The sequence below is a fragment of the Parambassis ranga genome, chromosome 10, assembly GCF_900634625.1.
Source record: "Parambassis ranga chromosome 10, fParRan2.1, whole genome shotgun sequence".
NCBI lineage: Eukaryota > Metazoa > Chordata > Actinopteri > Ambassidae > Parambassis > Parambassis ranga.
Genome location: NC_041031.1, coordinates 10,597,920 through 10,616,670, shown reverse-complemented (window position 1 = coordinate 10,616,670; position 18,751 = coordinate 10,597,920). Strand labels below are relative to the sequence as shown.

General features: G+C 42.3%; 1 long non-coding RNA gene across 1 annotated transcript; it reads right to left on the bottom strand.

Moving 5' to 3' along the window:
• Positions 1-6,735: 6,735 nt before the first annotated feature.
• On the bottom strand, positions 6,736-18,363 carry LOC114442594 (uncharacterized). Its single transcript, XR_003671355.1, has 3 exons — positions 18,212-18,363; positions 13,279-13,372; positions 6,736-6,943 (listed from the first exon to the last, which is right to left on the bottom strand). It is a non-coding gene; the product is annotated as an uncharacterized LOC114442594 (long non-coding RNA).
• Between the last annotated feature and the right edge of the window lie 388 nt (positions 18,364-18,751).

Here is an 18,751-nt window from a genome sequence, read left to right as displayed (position 1 = left end):
AAGCCTCCATCTTACCTGCTAACCACTGTTTTTTCCCATCATGAAGCACCTTTGTGAGAGTCAAGCTGATAGACATTTCAAATGAACGTACAAGTACATCTTTCCCTTCTGCTTTTGTAGCTTGAGCGGGATGTGAATCCGATGAGACAGGCAGTGATGAGATAATTAGTGCAAAGTCTTCTTCTAATGACTACTACTAGCATTAGTTAAAAACCCCACAGACTCAGGTGTACCATAGAGAAACTGAGATTTACACAGTTTGGAAAGTGAGATAATCTTGTTTTATAATTCCACCATCAGGACAGACTGCATTGTTGAGAGGATAATGCTACTTTTGTGTGAAATGTGACAGATGATGTCTCTTTCACACATAAAATGATTTTCAGTAGATAAGACCCCTGTCTGTTTCAACCATTTTCTCGCTTTCTTTAACTCACACACACGCAAAGGTAAGTTCGTCCCTGGAAATAAGACCCTCATCATCGCTGCAATGGTCCTAATAATCATCATCACAAGACACACTGTTGTTATCATAATCAGATCTGCGGTGGTACACAGCTTAACCAAATGCAGCATGAACCCTGCTCATAATAATTGGTACGGTTGTGCACGCACGTTAGCCGGGAGTGCATCTCCAGTTTTCACATGGTGCTATTATCCCAGCACATAATACCTTGCTGATTATCCATTCAACAAGGCGTAGCTATCGTAACTGTTATGATAATAACACGCGTGGCTGTGATAATCCACACAACCGGTGCTTTCTCTCTCTCAGATGCTAATGATGATAGTGGGTGGTCATACACACAAACAGCAATAGCTGGCAGGGAGCTTCTCCTGGTTCAGCGGTAAGTCAATTGAACGGCACGCTGCTGTGTAAATCCATTTGACCCCAGAAAGGCCGGGCGTCGGACACGATGGTGAGAGGGCGCGGCGAGGGGGCTTGTTGCAGTTTTTCGGTTTCTTCTCAGGCCTGTGGATCATATCACAAGTGCTGATTAGCTCATTTAGCTGGATTGATTAAGTTAAAAAGAGACACCTGTTTACCCTACGGCTTGCTAATATATTGCCATGACAACAGCCAACGGCCCAGCTCTGTCTGCCTATCTCTCACTTCCTCCTCAATCTCCATGTTTATTCCTCTCGCTGGTGAAGGCTCTCGCTCTCCTTCTCACAACACACACACAGATGTCTCTCCACTGAGTTGCTCCATCTGAAGTTGCTGAGGTAAGAAGATCAGGTTTTCCACTCAGTGGAGCGAAAGCGCTCTCACCTCTTCCCCACGGTCCACCCAGCAGCACCTGTGTGTGTGTGTCTGTGTGACATTTTGGGCCCAAAGTGGAGGAGGCTAAAGCACACAGGTGCATAAATCACCTCTGTGTGTGTGTCTGTGTGTCTGCGTGTGTCAGGTATAAATCATCAAGCTGATGGATCAGTGGACAGATTTCTCAGCCAAATAGAAGCGAACAAAAGCAGCTTAAATTAAACATCATTTCAGGTGGGAAGCAGTTTTAGTCCCAACACGATACAAAAGTTTGCAGCGGACACATCAGAGAGCCATCGCTCGGATCACTCGGCTGTCTCGCTTCTTGTCAAAGTCTACTGAGTTCATCTTCTTCCTCCTCTCTCCTCTTCACTCAGTTTCCCCCCTTTCTCACCCTCTTTCACTCTGTTTCTCTCTTTCACACCTTTCATCCCTTGGTGGTTGACATGTGTCTCGGTAATGTCTCTGACTGTCTCTCCCACTCCGTCTCACAGAGCATTTAGGTCAAATCTCTAACCTGAAACAATGTGACTGTGTGCCCTCTCACACCCTTTTACATATCTCCCTTCCCTTGGTTTCCTGTGCTGCTCCTGTCTTTTCTCCTCTGTTTCTCACATGAGTTGTCAGTCTGTAGTTGCACTTGTAGTATCTGCATTTTGTTGATCTGTCACATTTCGTCTCTCCCTCTCACTCCTCTCTCCCTCTCTCTCTCTCTCCTCGGCTGTTTGTTTCTCCCCTTGACTCTGGCAGACTCATTATCTTTGTAGAACAGCAGTGTGCGTTCGTCAGCAGTGATTAGCAACGTTTCACTCTAACATCGTTAAGGAAAGACAGTTTGATATTTGACGAATGAAGATATGGCATTCTCTAATCTTTTAGTGCAAAACTGTGTCATAGTAGATAGAGGCTTCGCTTTAAGTTTTCCATAACATTAAAGCTTGCATTGATCATAATCCAATTAATGGAAAAAAAAGAGAGCGACAGACTAAAAGGACAGGAGAAAAAAGAAACGCTTGCTTCATTAAATAGAAAGAAATCAACTGTAATCAAATTGCTGAGTTCTCAGAACTGATGAAGTGTACGCATTTAAAGATCTAATGAAAATTCTCGCAGTTAACATAATTAATTTGCACCCCTTTTGATAAGTGGTAATGACTTGGAGATTATTGGTTTAAATGAATAGTTTTGTGGTACAGCTGCAGAAGAGGAGAGAAGTTGGACGGGGGTGGGAGGGGGCTGTATGAAGAAAACACTATCCTACTTACAAAGTTCCTGAGGAGATGAAGCAATGTTTTTTAAAAAAACACAATAAGACAATTAGATCCCTCTATAAACTAATTACTGCTACTTTAATTCCTCTTCAGAATAAACTGCAGTTGTAATAGGACAACATCTCAAAGGAGGTGTTTATAAGCAGAAGGGAAACACATTTGTAATTAAAGGTGGAGTAATATTTTTCTCATTAGACAAATATTTGCACTAGAGATAAAGGTGCAGGCATTCACTCTGAGGACACTTGTAGGTCTATCGCTCCTTTTCCCTTTCTTCTTGTGACGGGGAATTAAAGAGGAAGCTGCTTGGCATCGCCTCCAGAAACAGACTAAAGCAGCCTGCTAACAGGAGGTGAGCCAGTCAGACATCTTCTCTGACGAGATATTAAGGCGCACTCTGATGAGTGAGGGTTGTTTTGCTCTCAGGCTAAAAAGTGGGACACTTAACTTACAAAAAAAAAGGGGAACTTTTCTTTTATTCCTGCAATGTTATTATTGTGAGAAAGCGCTGGTAATGTTATTACTGCTCACATCCACCGCAGGCTTCTTCCCATGCTGTCAGCTAATGTTGATGATGCCCTCTCTCCTCAGTCGTCGCTCCGCACACTCACAGCGTCGCCTCTGATGGACTCAAAACAACTAGTTTCAGCACGACTGAATTTCTCTTATCATAATTTGATTATTTTAATGATCTTGTTACTAAACCTCAGACGCTGCACTTGCATACCCCCGGAGGGAAGCCATGGTTGAATGCATTGTATGAATCTCTCATGAGGCTCAGGAAATGTCCATGGGTGACAATATACAGTGGTGTGTTTATCCATGTGTGTGTGTGTGTATTAATGCGTGCATGTAAATGTGCTTTGTGTACTAGCGTGGCAGTTTCCACAGACAAACACTGCCCAGCAGCAGCAGCGGCGGCCGCAGCCACGCCTCCTGACGCGGAGAACAAGAGGAAGGTTATAAAAAACTATTTGCATAAAACAGCCCAGTGCATTATAAGTCAAACACCAGAGCCAGAGGCAGCTTGATTGTGGCGTTTCATCATTGCCTATTGAATTATCTGGATTAATTTAACGCATTTAGGCCTGTGTGTTTTCCCCAGCTCACAACTCTCTTGTCTCTTCGTTAGTGATAATTACACTAAGTGGGTCATCTCTCCTTCTGAGCTCCTTTTCTTTTCTCACTCTCTACACAGCATTAGCATTTTCAACTTTTAAAACAAAGTTTGGCAAAAAAGAAAAAAAATATCTAATGATATAAACGTCGTGATTCACTCTGCATTCTGCAGATAAAAGCCTTGAAATGCAGGCGGTTGACTCAGAAAGTGGAGGAGTGGAGCGAGAGAATAACAGGGTTGAGCAAGAGGTTTTGAAACTCACCTTTAATTTTATTTTACTTTCTCACACATTTGGAGTTCTGAGTCACAGAATCTGGTTCATCTTGGCTGTTGTAACCCGGCGTGGGCGCTGCTGGTCAGTGGAACAACTAATGTTGAACCATAATATAGTATAACACGTCATGCTGGAGCAGATTTAGCAAAGTGCGCCAGATTATGTAACAGATGCCAATATTTCTTTTAATCCTGAGGTACTTGAAAATAGTTACAGTAGACCCTTTACAAGCCGTTTCTCTGTGCACCAACACTGAAAGGAATCAACAGGTTTCCATAGTAACACCAGCTTCAGCTGAAATCTAGCATGTCCTGATGACTTTGATTATTATCTTATCAACATCAGATTGATCTAATATGAAAACAACCCAGAAAGCAGGGACCAAAACACCAAAGAATAACACACACACCCACTCCTGTGACTCCTGCCACCACGGTTTTGGCCACAAGGGACGCAGCCTGTGCCATAGTGCTGAGAGAGCTCACACAAGCAATATGGCTGTTAAGTCATTAGGCAGCTCATTAACACATTGTTTAATTGGTGTCTAATTGATCATGGATGTTTTATAAAGCTGTGAACCTCTGGGGTGTGTGGCAGCAGCCAGCAGACTCTCAGGGGAGCCACACAGTCAGCGAAAGGCTATGTATAGACCTTTTGTCGATATAGCTTCACACAGCTATGAGAACCTCTCAGCAAAACCTTGAACTTGTCTAAGGCTTCTGTTTCAGTGATTTTTAAAGGGTCAACGCATTCAAAGCTACACTACAAATCAGTCACATGCAGTTAATGTGACACCTTGCAGTTTTGCACGTGCATTGGTGAGCTGCTCCTTTGTCAGCAGCTACACTGTGTCAGTGACTTTGGAGCTGCTGTTGGGATTTTCTTTTATATTCATGCCTTTTTATTTTCCTGCTTTTGTTTGGCATAAATGTTTTAGTCATTGGAGGTTTGGCTTTTTAACTACACAACCTGAAAGTTAACTCATCACTGCTGCTCGCTCCTGGTTTTTTTTTTAGCTCGGTTGCTAACCTAGCCTGTTGGATTTGTCTGGCTGAGAACAGAACAGGTGATGATGCACCAATGGTCTTCATTGCACAGGCAGCTAGCTCATCCACGGCTAATCCACAGTCTGTCATTGCTTTGTAGGACCTTGTTCGCTACAAAATAAGAATGCTAAAAGACAAAGATAGTGTTAGCCTCACATAGCAGCCCTCAGTGATGTCATATGCTGGTGTCTGCAGTGTTTGTGCAGTTCTTCTCATAGTCAAAAGGGGGAGACAAAAGTTCAACACTGTAACTTTAAATTTGAGTTAGTCACCATATGATGGGAAAAATATGAGCTAGTGACTGATCAGAGATAAAGCTTGACAGAAGAGGTTGCCTGTTTTCATGCAGCCTTTTATTCCTTCGTTTTTCTCTCTCCAAACAGCTCACAGCTGTATTAAAAATTCTTCTACGAACTAGCTTATGACCTTTCCTTTTCATAGCCCTCTTCCTTTTTATATTTCCTGTCCACAGCCAAATACTGATGATGAAAGGAGGACAAACGGAAGCTAAAACTTTCAGATAACTTCAGGTTAAAGTAACCTTTTCACATTTTTAAAGTCTCGAGCACTAGCTATACATTTCTACAAGCTTTTGGCCTCACACGTGTAATCAGTGGCCTTTGCATGGAAGTCAAGTTAATGGAGGGCACAAAGAATCGCTGGAACACATTCTCGGCATATGCCTTCTCCCATGTTTATGGTTGTTTTTTTTTCATTTGGAGCGCTCTGCTATCTCCTCCTGTCACTTTTGTGACGAGAGCTCACCTGTGAATAATTCATGAGGAGCAGCACATACGATTACACTGGTTAAAAAGTAATGAGGCATAGCCATAATAAAAGGTTTGTCTTGCATTGTTTTACCAAGTGTCTCTCACACACCGATGTCGTCGCTGGCCCCGAGTTCACATGAAAGCACATCCTTGTCGCCTCTGACAGAGCGCAGCGTTAAGAGAGAGAAAACAAGAAAACACAAGCACGGCCCGTGGAGCAGGTGGTTAGAAAACAGGCACCACAGAAGCCCCCCCCACCCAACCCCACAGCACAGCGGTGTGATCTAGCCCAGGCTATGAGCTGTCACTGGGGGCTTTTCATGTCTGAGCTTGGGAAAGATCAGTAGACTCCCCGTCTGAGCTCGGAGCCCTTTGATAATCGATGGAGCTTACAGTGGTGCTTTGTAACGACAGCGACCGTTCACGGCCCAATCAGACTGCACCGCTGTCCTCTCTTGTTTGTTCCCAGGATTGTGCAGGCTATTTCCTGTTTGACTTAAAATGAGGCCTTGTGTTTTATGAGCATGTCAGTGTTGACAGCATGGAGATACATCGGCATTACAAAGCTCCTCCTTTTTGAGTTTCAGTACAATATCTGTTTTCAGCACAGCTCGGCATTGTTTTCTGTGTGTGTGTGTGTGTGTGCGTCGCTGGAAGAGATGAAAAAGGCTGACACAGTTTTTTTTACATAACCCACACTTACACACACACTGAGACTTTGGTAGCAATGAATCAACTTCATTAAACAAAGAAGGACACATGTGTACTGTCAATGCTTATTCTTATTAGGACGTAATAATTAGGGACAATTTTTAGGAGAGTTAACGTAGTTAAAAAATCTTTTACTTTTATAAGTCAGTAAAACTATATAATAGCTATGTTGTTGCAATGTTATGTCAAAGGTATCTAATGGTCAATTCCAATTTGTTGGCATCAGCTGCTACCATCGGGCAATACCAATTTTTATCAGCAGATGGGATAGTGAGTCAATGTAGTGTCTTGTTTGTTCTTAGTCCAAAAGAAGTAGGAAGAAGGAAGAAGTAGTGCTGTTCAGAGAGCAGTGTTTTACATCCCGTTCTGTAGCCCTTGGCCTCAGGCATTGCTGAGTGTTGGAGGTGTGATCCCTGCAGCACGGTGAGAACGTGTACTTTATCCTTTGTTATTCAGGCCGGTTTTGGATGGTTTCCATGAGTCTGTGCTGTTAGGATGACAGGAAGTCAGATTAAACAACAATAACAACACTGGACAGAGACAAGTGCGACCCCCCCCAGAGAGGGATTTTTACATATTTTTACAAATTGCACAAAAATCGTAATGTAAGGGTTATCAAGTGTTATTTTAATTAATAAAAGTACTAACCACTGTCTCTTTGCCGACTTTAGTGGTGGTTGTAAATTCATTAACTGCATTGAGCAGCTGTACTACACTACGGCTTGAATTCTCTCAAATTATGCTGAAAAACTTCACTGTAACAACGTCCTCATAAATTCCTCTAACCACTCCACAACATTAGGGCAACGATATACAACTATTTTAGCATTGAAAAAACGACTTTGACATTTTGTTTTAAAGGTACGCTGATGAAAAAGCTCATTAGTTTATGCAGTTGTATTAGGTCTAATTATAAAATCTGAAACATTCAGACCATTTTTTTAAAAACAGTTTGACTACCACAGTTTCAGCTTATGTTGAGAGTGGGACAGAGAGTCCTGTAATATAATTTTTGGTGGAGTAACACTTTAATGAGCTAATAACCCTTGAGTTAATGAGATGGAGTAAATGGCTCGACGGCAGACAAACTGTGTGGGAAACAGGAAAGAAAAACTGATTTGAATGATGAAAAATGTGTCAAATATGGCCCTTATCGTAATCTCAGGTATTCCCCACCTTCTGTCTATTTTTGTCACAGATACATAATTCAGTAGCTGTGAATCTAATTAAGAATTGAACATGAACAGATGGTGCTCTTGACCTGTGAGTGCAGTGTGTTGTATGTAGGCTGCAACGACTGACACATGTCTGTGCTTGCATGTGAACATACAGCACTCAGATGTGTCCATAAGTTCTTGCATAGACTGGAGTGCCCTTTGTTTGAACGACAAGGAGATGCTATGTTTATGTTTTCCATGTGTATATGCCTGTGTGTCACATGGAATCATAGTATGATTTATATGACGGATGAAGGGAACCTGTTCATATGCTGCCCCCCTCCATTAGACAGAGCCTGTTAATAAGCCTTCATGCCTGCAACATTGTGACATTTTTCACTGCTTGCACTGAGTGCATTACGCACAAGCGTTTGTGTATGTGTGTGTGTGTTACCTACTGCTTTGTGATACCCACTGAACAGGACAAACAGTACAATGACACAAATAATCCGTGGAGAGAAAAAAGGGACCAAATTAATGGATGAAAGAGTGGGGAGCAGATTCAAAAGAACCTGCGTAGTGGAGGCACACAGCGTTCACAGTGAGCTTGAACTCCCCAAGGTTGTTTTTATATTTCCGAGCCACTTCATTCAGTCCAGTTGTGTCTGTATAGTGGAGGAAAATCAATTTGTGAGAGCACATGTAATGTATGTGAGGGGGTATGTGTGTGTGTGTGTGTGTGAGGTGCAGTGAAGGCATGCTGGGACCATCTTGGAGAGCTGGATGCTCATGAGCTTCTTAAAAACCCTAAAAAGATCATTTTCTCAATTAACTCTTTAAACACAGCTCCTTTTTTGGACTTCAAAACCGTATCATCAAAAAGGGAAAATTTGCTCCTGCCTTGAGCTCCCCCTTCTTTTATAGCCATCCATCACTCTTCCCATCTTCCTCCCTGTCGGCATCAGCCTTCTCATTTAATGTCTGCTGTGGGCCGGCCAGATCAATAGTCTAAGACAAACATGCACAGACATGAGCACACTGCACTGAACTCAGGAAAAAGAACTGCACACACAAACACACACACACCATAAAGGAATACACATAGGCCCTTCAGCCGTAATCACTGGGGCTCTTACTGTAGGGATAAAATGGCTTCTCCTCGATGTTTGATACCATTACAGCATGTGATTGTTGACAAAAAGAAAGACACCCTAAAAGTGAAGAGCGAGTGAAGCTGAGGGTTTAGATAGGCAGGCTAGAGTGTATCCAGCCAACCAGCTGCACAGATGGGCTACATTCACACAGACAGCCTGAGCCAGAGAGCGAGCACAGGGCCCGATTACCATCCTGTGAATGTGCATGAGCAAAGTGGAGCTGAGGTGAAATGACTTGTGTCATGTCTGCAGACCACTAGTGGCTGACGGCCTCATCACACATAGCCTCAAGCAGCCTGCATGCAAACTGTGCTCGACCATTTGTGTATAAAACCTGATTATGACTTTTTAGCTTTTCAGAATGGCCCTGCCCTCGCTAAGCAGCGGATGCACCCAGTCACAGTCACTCAGTCCCGGACACTGGACGATTAGGCACCATCTCACTCCAAGCATGACCGATTCCTCTGCTCCCCTCTTACATACTCATTGCTCCCCAGCAGGGTCAGGGGACAGACATGCTGAGGACTTCATTCCTTACGCTTCTGTCGTTTAAATCAGGTCAGATGAGTGTCATCCTCTCCTCTCCTTCAAGAGCATGGTAATCTGATTCTTTCTACTCATGCCTCTATCCGCTTCCTTCCTCTCTGCCTTCTTGGTTTATCCCCCAGCTCTGTTCATCACGGTTATGTTATGATGAAATTATGCCCTCTGGAGCGGCTCTATGGGCCCATGTGCGGCATGCCATGCTGTCACTAAGAGGCCAACATCATGCTGCCTAGGCCACATTCTGCCTTTACACCACATGCTCTCTTGCCCTCTTCACCCCAGCCCTCCCGTCACCCTACATCCAGAGATGTATAAAGTACCAGAGTCCCATACTTGAGTTAAAGTACAGATACTCCACCAAAAAATGACTTGAGTAGAAGTATTCTTTGAGCATCATACTTAAGTAGAATTATTAAAGTAGTCAATGTTTTTGTACTTTAATAAAATAGTCTGTTGTCTTTAAAATGTACTCAAGTACTAAGTGTACTTTGTAGTTAATAAAGACAGCAGTCCAAACTTCTGTCCGTGTAGTTCAGTGGTTCTGTGGTTGCAGCAAACTGGGGCAGCTTGATGACCTAATGATACAGCAGCTCCACCAAACCTGCTTATAGTCAGCTGCAGAGCCACACTGCTCTGGCAGTGATACTGGATTCTCAGGCTCCTTACTTATGTAGATGGAGAGAGTGGTGTAGAACAATAGCACAGTCATTAGTTCAACTTAAACAAACTCCTTGAAGTAATAATAATCATAACTACAGTCAAATGGCCACCAGGCTCTGTGTATTTAAAATAAGTATTTCTCCCTTTTGCACAAAGCTGTAGCATTTATAAAACAGCAACATATCAGAAACAAACTGTTCGCTAATTAACCAAAGTAGCACATTATCCAGAGATGATAAGAGCACACAGCACGAAGAGGAACAATGTAACTGAGGCATCTGTCTCATTGAACAACATGCGGCAGTGTTTGTAGCTCACACCGTGGGTCAGCAACGTATTCTACAAAGAAACCTCCACCTCCCTCACAGGCAGGTATGGACTCATTAAGCCTCGGTGATGGACAGACTGTGCACAGCTTGAACAGTCCGTGTGTCTTTGCGCCAAGTAACGATTCAGCTTATAGAAAATGTATCTGAGTAAAAGTATTCAACTCATCAAAATGATGTAGTGAAGTAAAAGGAGAAGTAGGAGAAAAAATTCTCCAATAAAGTACAGATCCAGCTTTTTAATACTTAAGTACAGTAGTGAAGTAGTCCTACTACTTCAGTACATCTCTGCCCAGGGCAAAGGAGAAGAATGAAGGAAAAAGAACGACGACCTTGTTGCTGGTATATGTATCTGTAAGCCGGAGCAGCAATGGAGAAAGCTGTCACTTCTCTGTTTTTGACTTGCTTACAATAAATGACACATCAATTAATAGCTGCAGCAGGCACTCAAACACACACTAATCAACCACTCATTTAATTAGATGTGCTCAAACTAAAATAGATATTGTTGTCACTTAATTGTCTGAATCTCTACATACATGTGTTCAGTGATTAAGGCAGAGACATATGTTTTTGCAGCAGTAAAATCAGGCAGAGAGTGAAGTGTGAGGTGTGTGTGTGTGTGTGGGGGGGGGGGGGGGGGGGGGGGGGCAGAGGTTATCTAAACATGCTGGTTAGAAGCATGTTGTCCTAATTATGTCTGACAGCTTCCTCAAAGAACATTAATAAAAAGCATGGAGGACCTGACCTGGACTCATGCATAATGCTTCAGTGCAGGGACTTCAAACACATGTAATTAATGTGCAGACGGCTGCATGTGTAAAAATGTCTTGATATATTTTCTGTATCTTTCCGTAGCTGAAAAACAACTTTTTTTTTACTCTCTTTCTGTGCTGCATCGCAGCCATCACCGAGTTGTGGCCTTTGATTTTTTCACACTTTATCCGGTTGACCAAAGGGCCCTTGAATGACTTACCTTTACTACACTCGCTTCCTCTACCTCCCTCACTACTCGGGCTCTCAGAATAGTCATATGCTCGTTTCCACGGCAACCGAGCAGTACCCTTGTCCAGAGAGGGTTGACAGACGTTGAATGGAAGAACGTGAAACAGTGGCAGCTCTCACAAAACACCCGTTGCTTTTATTTTTAGACTGCAGCAACAATTGAGTGATATAAAGTGCCAGTTGGCAAACATGATAATATAATTTTATTCAGCATCCGTACACCCTTAATAAAATTGCCTGGCATAATATTTTCCCTCGCCAAATGTATGAAGCAAACTAGCTGCAGAATAAGCTTCAGTCCCCTTTGGAGGAAAAAGAGACTTAATTTTCTTTTCCCCTGGGTCAGCACACCAAGTAAGCTCCATTAATGTAAAGCGAGAAATTAGAGGCTTACAAGAAGTGAAAAAGAAAAAGAAAACTCAGTGGGCCAGCACTAAGAGAGAACGCTGTTATCAGTTGTCTAATTAATCTGTTGGCTATGTGATGTCCAGGGAGAAGGAGAAGGGAGGGTGTGGAACTGCAGCGACAACAAGAGACAAGAAGAACAATCAAAATCTCAATCTCACACTTCTGCACTGGGGTGTTGGGTAATTCTGTTCTGAGTAAAATAAGTGTCAATTAGGAGCAGGGCACACAGCAGGAAGTGCTTTGTTTGTGTCCACTTCCAGAGAGATGATAATACATTGAATAGTCATATTAAGTCCAAATTTTCCCCTCATACTGTGTTAAGGCAAAGATGAGATATCATTTTAAAGCTGCCCCTCGATGCACTGCTGTTGCTCTCCAAAAGGGGGTGCTGTTCCCTGTCTTCTCTTATTAAGGGTGAACAGTGTAGTTTTCGACCTACATGAATGTATCCCTGCATCCACACTGACACAAGGTCAACATGAGTCATACCTAAATTTCTGCTTCTCTTCTGCTGCTCATTAAATTGGACATTATATGAGGAGAATAGTGGTGTCGGTGCAGGTGAGGGGTTTGGTATTCAGCTAATGAGCACACATTGTTTAAGTTTTCCTAAAATTGCAGCAGACAAAAAAAAACTTCTGTGATGATGTGTAGCAGCTGAACATAAATCTCTAACAGGAGCTTTCTACATACGAGAAAAGGTACAGGACTCAATGTAACACATGCGCATTACTCAGTGCATATGTGTTTGATCATTTAAGTGTCAATGTCATATTTAAATGTAAGACTCATAAAGCCCATGCTAATGATATTAATAATAACACATGACCATTGTAGCTACAATCTGTTGCTAGTAAGCATCCTGAATATTGGTGCACTCTTTCAGAAACAGTGCAGTAGGCTAGGTTAGCTAGCAGTAACTTTACATTGGAGGGATCTGGTGTCTTAATTTGCAAACAATAATCTCGTCAGAAAAGCGAGCACATCAGCACAGAGTCTGGATGAATTTAATTTGCTGCATTTGGTAGCTAGAAATTTGTTTTAGCAAGCAGGCTATCCAGTGACATGGGGAACTCCTTTCAGATTTCTCCACAGATTGTAAATAAAGATGACAGTTCCCCAAAAGTGAAGCCAAAACATCTGGATCCCCCCCTCCTCCTTGCTGACTGGCTGCAGTCATAAATCCCACCTCCTCCATGGTAGTGGATGGGATGCAGGCCCAACTAATCACTAAAAGTACCCCTAAAATAAATTTGTACCCAGAGGTGGTTTATGGTTTGTTAGCTAGTGTTCAAGTGTTTATTTTTTTAAGCTTTTGTTGGCTAAAAAAAGGAGGAAGTAACAGTGCAGCCAGCAGCCAATGGAGCAGCCGAGCTGGGCAAAAAGTTGAGGGACACAGAAAGAAGTGGGTGTGTGCTAAAGTAAAGTAAAGGTCCACGGTGCAGTTAGTGCTTTAACCCAGGACCACCAATGCTGGCAGCTCATTTGTGATGACTGATAGTTGTTATCCAATCACTTTGTTTTCATTATACCAGAACGTCAATCATTAAGTCTGTGGTTCTTTACCTGAAGGAGACTTTTGGTGCAGGCCCAGGTTCAGCTGTTTTACTCCTCCAGACTTAGTGCAACACCCAGGACTGACTGAAAGAGCAGCTTTAACCTTTAAAGAAAAAAATAGACCAATTTTATTTTAAGTGAAATTTTATTCAGTGAAAAAGCTTTGAAGGCTTTTTTGGTTCATCTGTTTATTGGACATAGTTTTTATTTGATTAGGGGAAATAAAGGATGATTCTCCTTTATTTTTTTTTTTTTTGCAGTTAAGTTAATTCACTGTGATTTTTATTCCATTTCTCAGGGACAGGAGTTTGAAATGATCAAGGACAGACAGACCAACCAAGGCTTTCTGTCAACATTATGGTTCCATGGTTTTGTTCCTTTAAAATTAAAAAGCAGAAAGCACTGGTTAAGTGATGCTACACCTCTACCTGCCCATCATGAAATGAAAACCAAATATAAGAGATCAAGCTTGTGAGAGAGGGAAAAAAAGAAGCGGCTGTAAAGACGTGCTCTCAAATTCAGGTCTTGTACAGTAGATTAGGAAGTCACAGTCCTTCAGTTTCTTAGAGTAACCCTGCGTTTCCCTGTGATGAAACCTTAAAGATCTGAAGAGCATCAAGAGACATATCTAAGAAAAGTGCCTTCAGTTTTTATTCATGTTCCTTCCCTTTTTCTTTTTCAAGTGATCTGCAGCTTCAGAGGACGGTGAGGGAGAGAGAGAGAAGGAGGGAGAGTGTTTTCCAATAGAAATGAGGAGAGTTGAAGTAGACTCTTCAGTCGGGCTGAGGCTGTCACTGCTCAGTTCAAAACATTCTGCCATGCAAAACAACCGAAAGCCCCGAAAACCTGTTACATGACTTCACTTTGAACATCAGGAAAGCTCATTCACAAGCAGGTCAGACTCTTTCAAACTGTAAGAAATTCTCAAAAATTTACAAAAATGAGAAGAAAAAAAAAATCAGTTAAGGGGTGTTAATTATTCTATTTGTTGGGGTGGAGAATTTAGTTCGGTATTCTATTTGTCTTTGCCAGTGAAGAGCATTGTCTCCGTTATTGGCAAGCAGTAGGGAGTGAATTTGTCATAACCACAAGCATGCACTGCACATACACACACGTATGTACATGCACACACAAACACACATGGTTCTCATATTCTGGAGGACAGCTGCACGGGTGTGGAAGCCTTGGGAAAATGGATCATGGAATCAGGCCAATCAACTTCCTCTGTAACCGGCACCTGTTCTTGTATCTGCTGCGGACAATTTCACAATACGGAGAATTATAAAAATATACACACATTAATGGGAGTATTCTGTAAGTAAGCCCTATAGATTACGGTCACAAATGTGCCTTTTACATATATTTTTTATATATTTTCATATGTTGCTGTACAGTAAGTAGGTACGATTTTCTGCCTGCATGTTTGTCACTGTGGTTTATTCAACAGAGATTATGCAAATTTGAGTCTATTACACATCCTGGCCTAATTCACTAAACCCTGTTATAATTAAGACACACATCCACCATGAAGAAAACCACACACAAACAAACACACACACACACATCACAATAATAAAGTGTTACCTTGAAATATTCCCTCGACCAAAAAAGGGAGAGATGAAGAGATGCTGAGATGATGACAGTTAATACGCCTTGATGTTTTTGTCACTCCAACAACAGGAAATCTGAGAGTGTGTGTGCGTGTGTGCACATATGTGTCAGCGTGTGCAAGTGTGTGTACGAGCTGAGGGAGGGAGGGGGGTAGACGATCTTCTCTGAAGCGGCCCAGGCAGGCATCAGCACTCAATCATCCCAGATCTGCCAGACGACACCAGCAGAGAAAACACATTACCCGTGTCGTGTCGCCTCGTCTTCTTCTGTTGTCTTCTCTTTATTATATTTAGGGCTGCCTTGCCTCAGGGTCAGGTGACAATCTGCATTCTCTTTCTGCAAGTTTTCTCAAAACTGTCTGGAGTTTTTTTTTATTTTTTGTGTTTTATTTTTTTCAACATTTTTTTTTCTCCCTCTCTGTTAAAGGGGGGCTGTTGATGGTTTTTAATCCCTACGTGAGTCCCTTTGCAGATGACTCTGCTGGCATGGTGTCAGAAAGAAACTAACAGAGAGCAACGCTACACATTAGACAAAAGATGAATACCGTCAGAAGGGAGGGAGGGAATAGAGGAAAGAGGCAAAGAAGCCATTTGAAGTGCTTGTCTAAGTTTTAGTAAAAAAAATGAGTTCTTTATAATGGCACATAAATATATAAATGAAACACTTAGAGACATTATCAGGTACTTTCATTCCCCCTGCCTTTTGTGTGCTGGTTTAGGTGGGAAACAGAAGGGAAGTAAACACATCTGCATATCTGAGTCATTGGTTCCAAGGGAGCTGTTATGGGCTGTCTCTGCAAATCTCTTCTCTGCGTTGCTTATAGCCCACCAGCAACAAAAGCCACCCCCCACCACACCGGCGATGCCGGGTCAGATATTTCAACAGTCTGTTGTGGTTAGATGTGAGGGTGGAGAATCTGATTTCAGATCTCCTGATTTCAAATGGCTGTGCACCCTTTCACTTCATCTTTTCTCAGGTTCGAACACACTTCGCCCACAACGATCTGCAGCAGGGGAAGGCGGCGTATAGGTGTCGCTACCGTTTAGTGTCCAGTTGACGTTAAGTTGGCACAGTTGGTGTAACAGAGTGGGCCAAGACCGGTCAGGCCCTCTGTCTCCACGGTGGCCATCACCTGGACAAGCAAGCGTGCCAGCCCTGCGGCCACATCTGAAGGATCAGAGCAACGGCATCAACTGGCAACAAGGGTGAAGATGGATGTTTTCTCTCTCAACCTGCTTCACAACATACTCACGTGTCCAAACAGGTGACACGGACAGACCAGACAATTAACCATTAAATTTACACCTCTGTCTTTTTTTTTCCCTTACATGGACCTTTGCATCATATTACAGTACAATGCCGCAGGTACCCACCTAGTGTAAGTCATATGAAGAGGGTTTTTTCAGTTGAAGGTACAGTTCACCTCAAAATAAAATATTCATGTTCTTCCCCTGGCCTGTAGGGCTATTCCTACAACTAGATTACCGTGGTTTAGGTTTCAGAGATATCACCCATAGAGATTTCTGCATTCTCTCTAACATAAGTGTCTTACATCCAATTAAATGTTAATGAGGAGAGGGCAGAAATCTATATGATATTTCCACAACAAACAGACTCACTGCAGACCTTACAATGAATATTTGATTTTGGAGTAAACTGTCCCTTTAATTTAATTTAATTTTAATCCACTGCAGGTGTGCTGTTGTTTGGATCTTGTATTTTTATTGCTTTCAGTGGCTCCTTGGTCAGGTGCATGCACTAAAATTACCTGGTGGCTTTTATATAAAAAATGGTTTGTGTCTCCAGTGTTTCAGCAACAAATTTGATTTGCTGCCTGAAAAGGAACAACAAAAACAGTTTTTATAGAATGATCAATTCTACCACTGCCCATAACAAGATGTCACAAGAGGTCATGAACAAATGAAGCTTTGTACTCCTTTGTTTAGGTTCTCTTGGCCATGCCTTGAGCTCTGCTAACCTTGAGATGTCTCACTTTTCTCACTATATATTTGTCCCTGTATGTGTGTTCTTTCTGGTCTGGTCAGTCTGAGGACTCTTACACTATGGCTGTCTACCCAATGACCAGCCTCATACAGCAAGAATAATGAGCAACAATTCTGTTCTGTTGCAGCAAACCAAACGAGATTTACAAGAAAGAGACACTCCAGGGGTCAAGGCTGGCTGGCTTCCTCTCTTCCTGTCACCCATTAGACACACACACACACTTTCTCACTTCTTACATATGTCCCTAGTGTGTAGGGGTCACCATGGTAACCCTGTCTTCTGCTGCAAATGGCTGGGATGTTGTGATGGGGTCTTGACCAAAGTTTATTGATCTACAAGATTTGGTGCCTGTTCCAAGGAAAAATCTTGTTCTGCTGTGTTCTGTGTGTCTCATCGAAATGAGAAAAAAAAATGGAAGCACACTTGATGAATTTACACTCTTGAGATAATCAAAGTTTTCAAGCTGTGTTTATGACTTATTCTTGCCTGTTGTTTGTTCCAGTAAATCATTGTCAGTGCATTCAGTTGTGTTTTTGTAACCTGACTGGCTGTGCATCTATATGTGTGTGTGTGTGTGTGTGTGTGTGTGTGTGTTCCATGGGTACTTCTTGTGGTTATGTCTGTGCAGCAGAGGTGCAGAGATGATTCATGACTTTCAGTGTTGAGAGAAAATTCGCACAATAAATGTGTCTTTTTCCAACAATCTGTGTCACACTCATAAATACACACACACACACACACACACAAATGTTTACAGTGTTCCATCTCCCACACAAATAGACAAATATGAATGCATCTTCATTTGAGTGGTTTTTTAGGGTAACACAAATGAACCAAAAATATCTTTCACATTCACTCATTTCCTCTGACAAGAAGCCCGTGGTCATGATTATAAATATCATAATCACAAAACAATAGGCAACAGTTAGTCAGTGGTGTCTTATAAAATCATTCATGTAAATAAGCACTTTATATAACAGATTACTTTCTGTCTCTTAATTCGATGTTGCGCTGTGCTTTTATCAGGAAACGCTGCAGCGCATTTGTGTCTGCGGAACAAAGTCCTCTTTCTGTGCTCCTGGAAAGGCTGCGTGTTCTGCCGTGCACCGTGTACGAAGCAGGGGTCACGGCAAACAATAGCCCACAGGAACTGAGAGTAGCTACAGAGGCACGAGAGTTTGAGAATATAAAAGAGAAGGACTAATGTGTGTGTGTATGACAGAGTGTGACTATGCTTGTTGAAAACATTTTAAATCATAGAAACCATGCCACAGTCAGTCGACGCAGCAGCAGCTAAAACAGCAGCCTCATTCAGTTTGTTGCTCACCTTATCAGCGCTGCCTATCGTGTTATCTTTAAAGGGGAAAGTCCACACGCAGGAAACTTTGCAGTTCACTTACAGTATCCACTTACAGTTCAGTCGACAATTTTCCTTTTTCAAATGAAGCCACAACTTCCTCATTGCTGATTTTCCTCGCCTCTCTGATGCTCACTTGTTTTTTTTTTTTTTTTCCGAGCGTTGCGTCACTGGGTTGTGGTTTTCTCACTACTCATAGTACACAGGAAGTGTGTTGTGGCAAAACAGGTCCCTGTCACTGTTTCCACTCCTCACTAAGGACCACAGAGCTAAATTTAACACCAATAACAAGATCGCAGGTGCCCAAAATACTCACTTCCACATACGTAGAAGTTTAATTTAACTTCTCTGAGCTATTTATACTTAACTTGTTAAGATACTTATGTCTGGTTGAGGTTAAGTTTACTGTGTGACGTAGTCGGCCACAAAGGAAACAGCCTAAGCTAATTAGCAGGCCTTGGGGTTAGAGAGGAGCTAGTCAAGTCAGGACAGCTAGCTACAAACGCACAA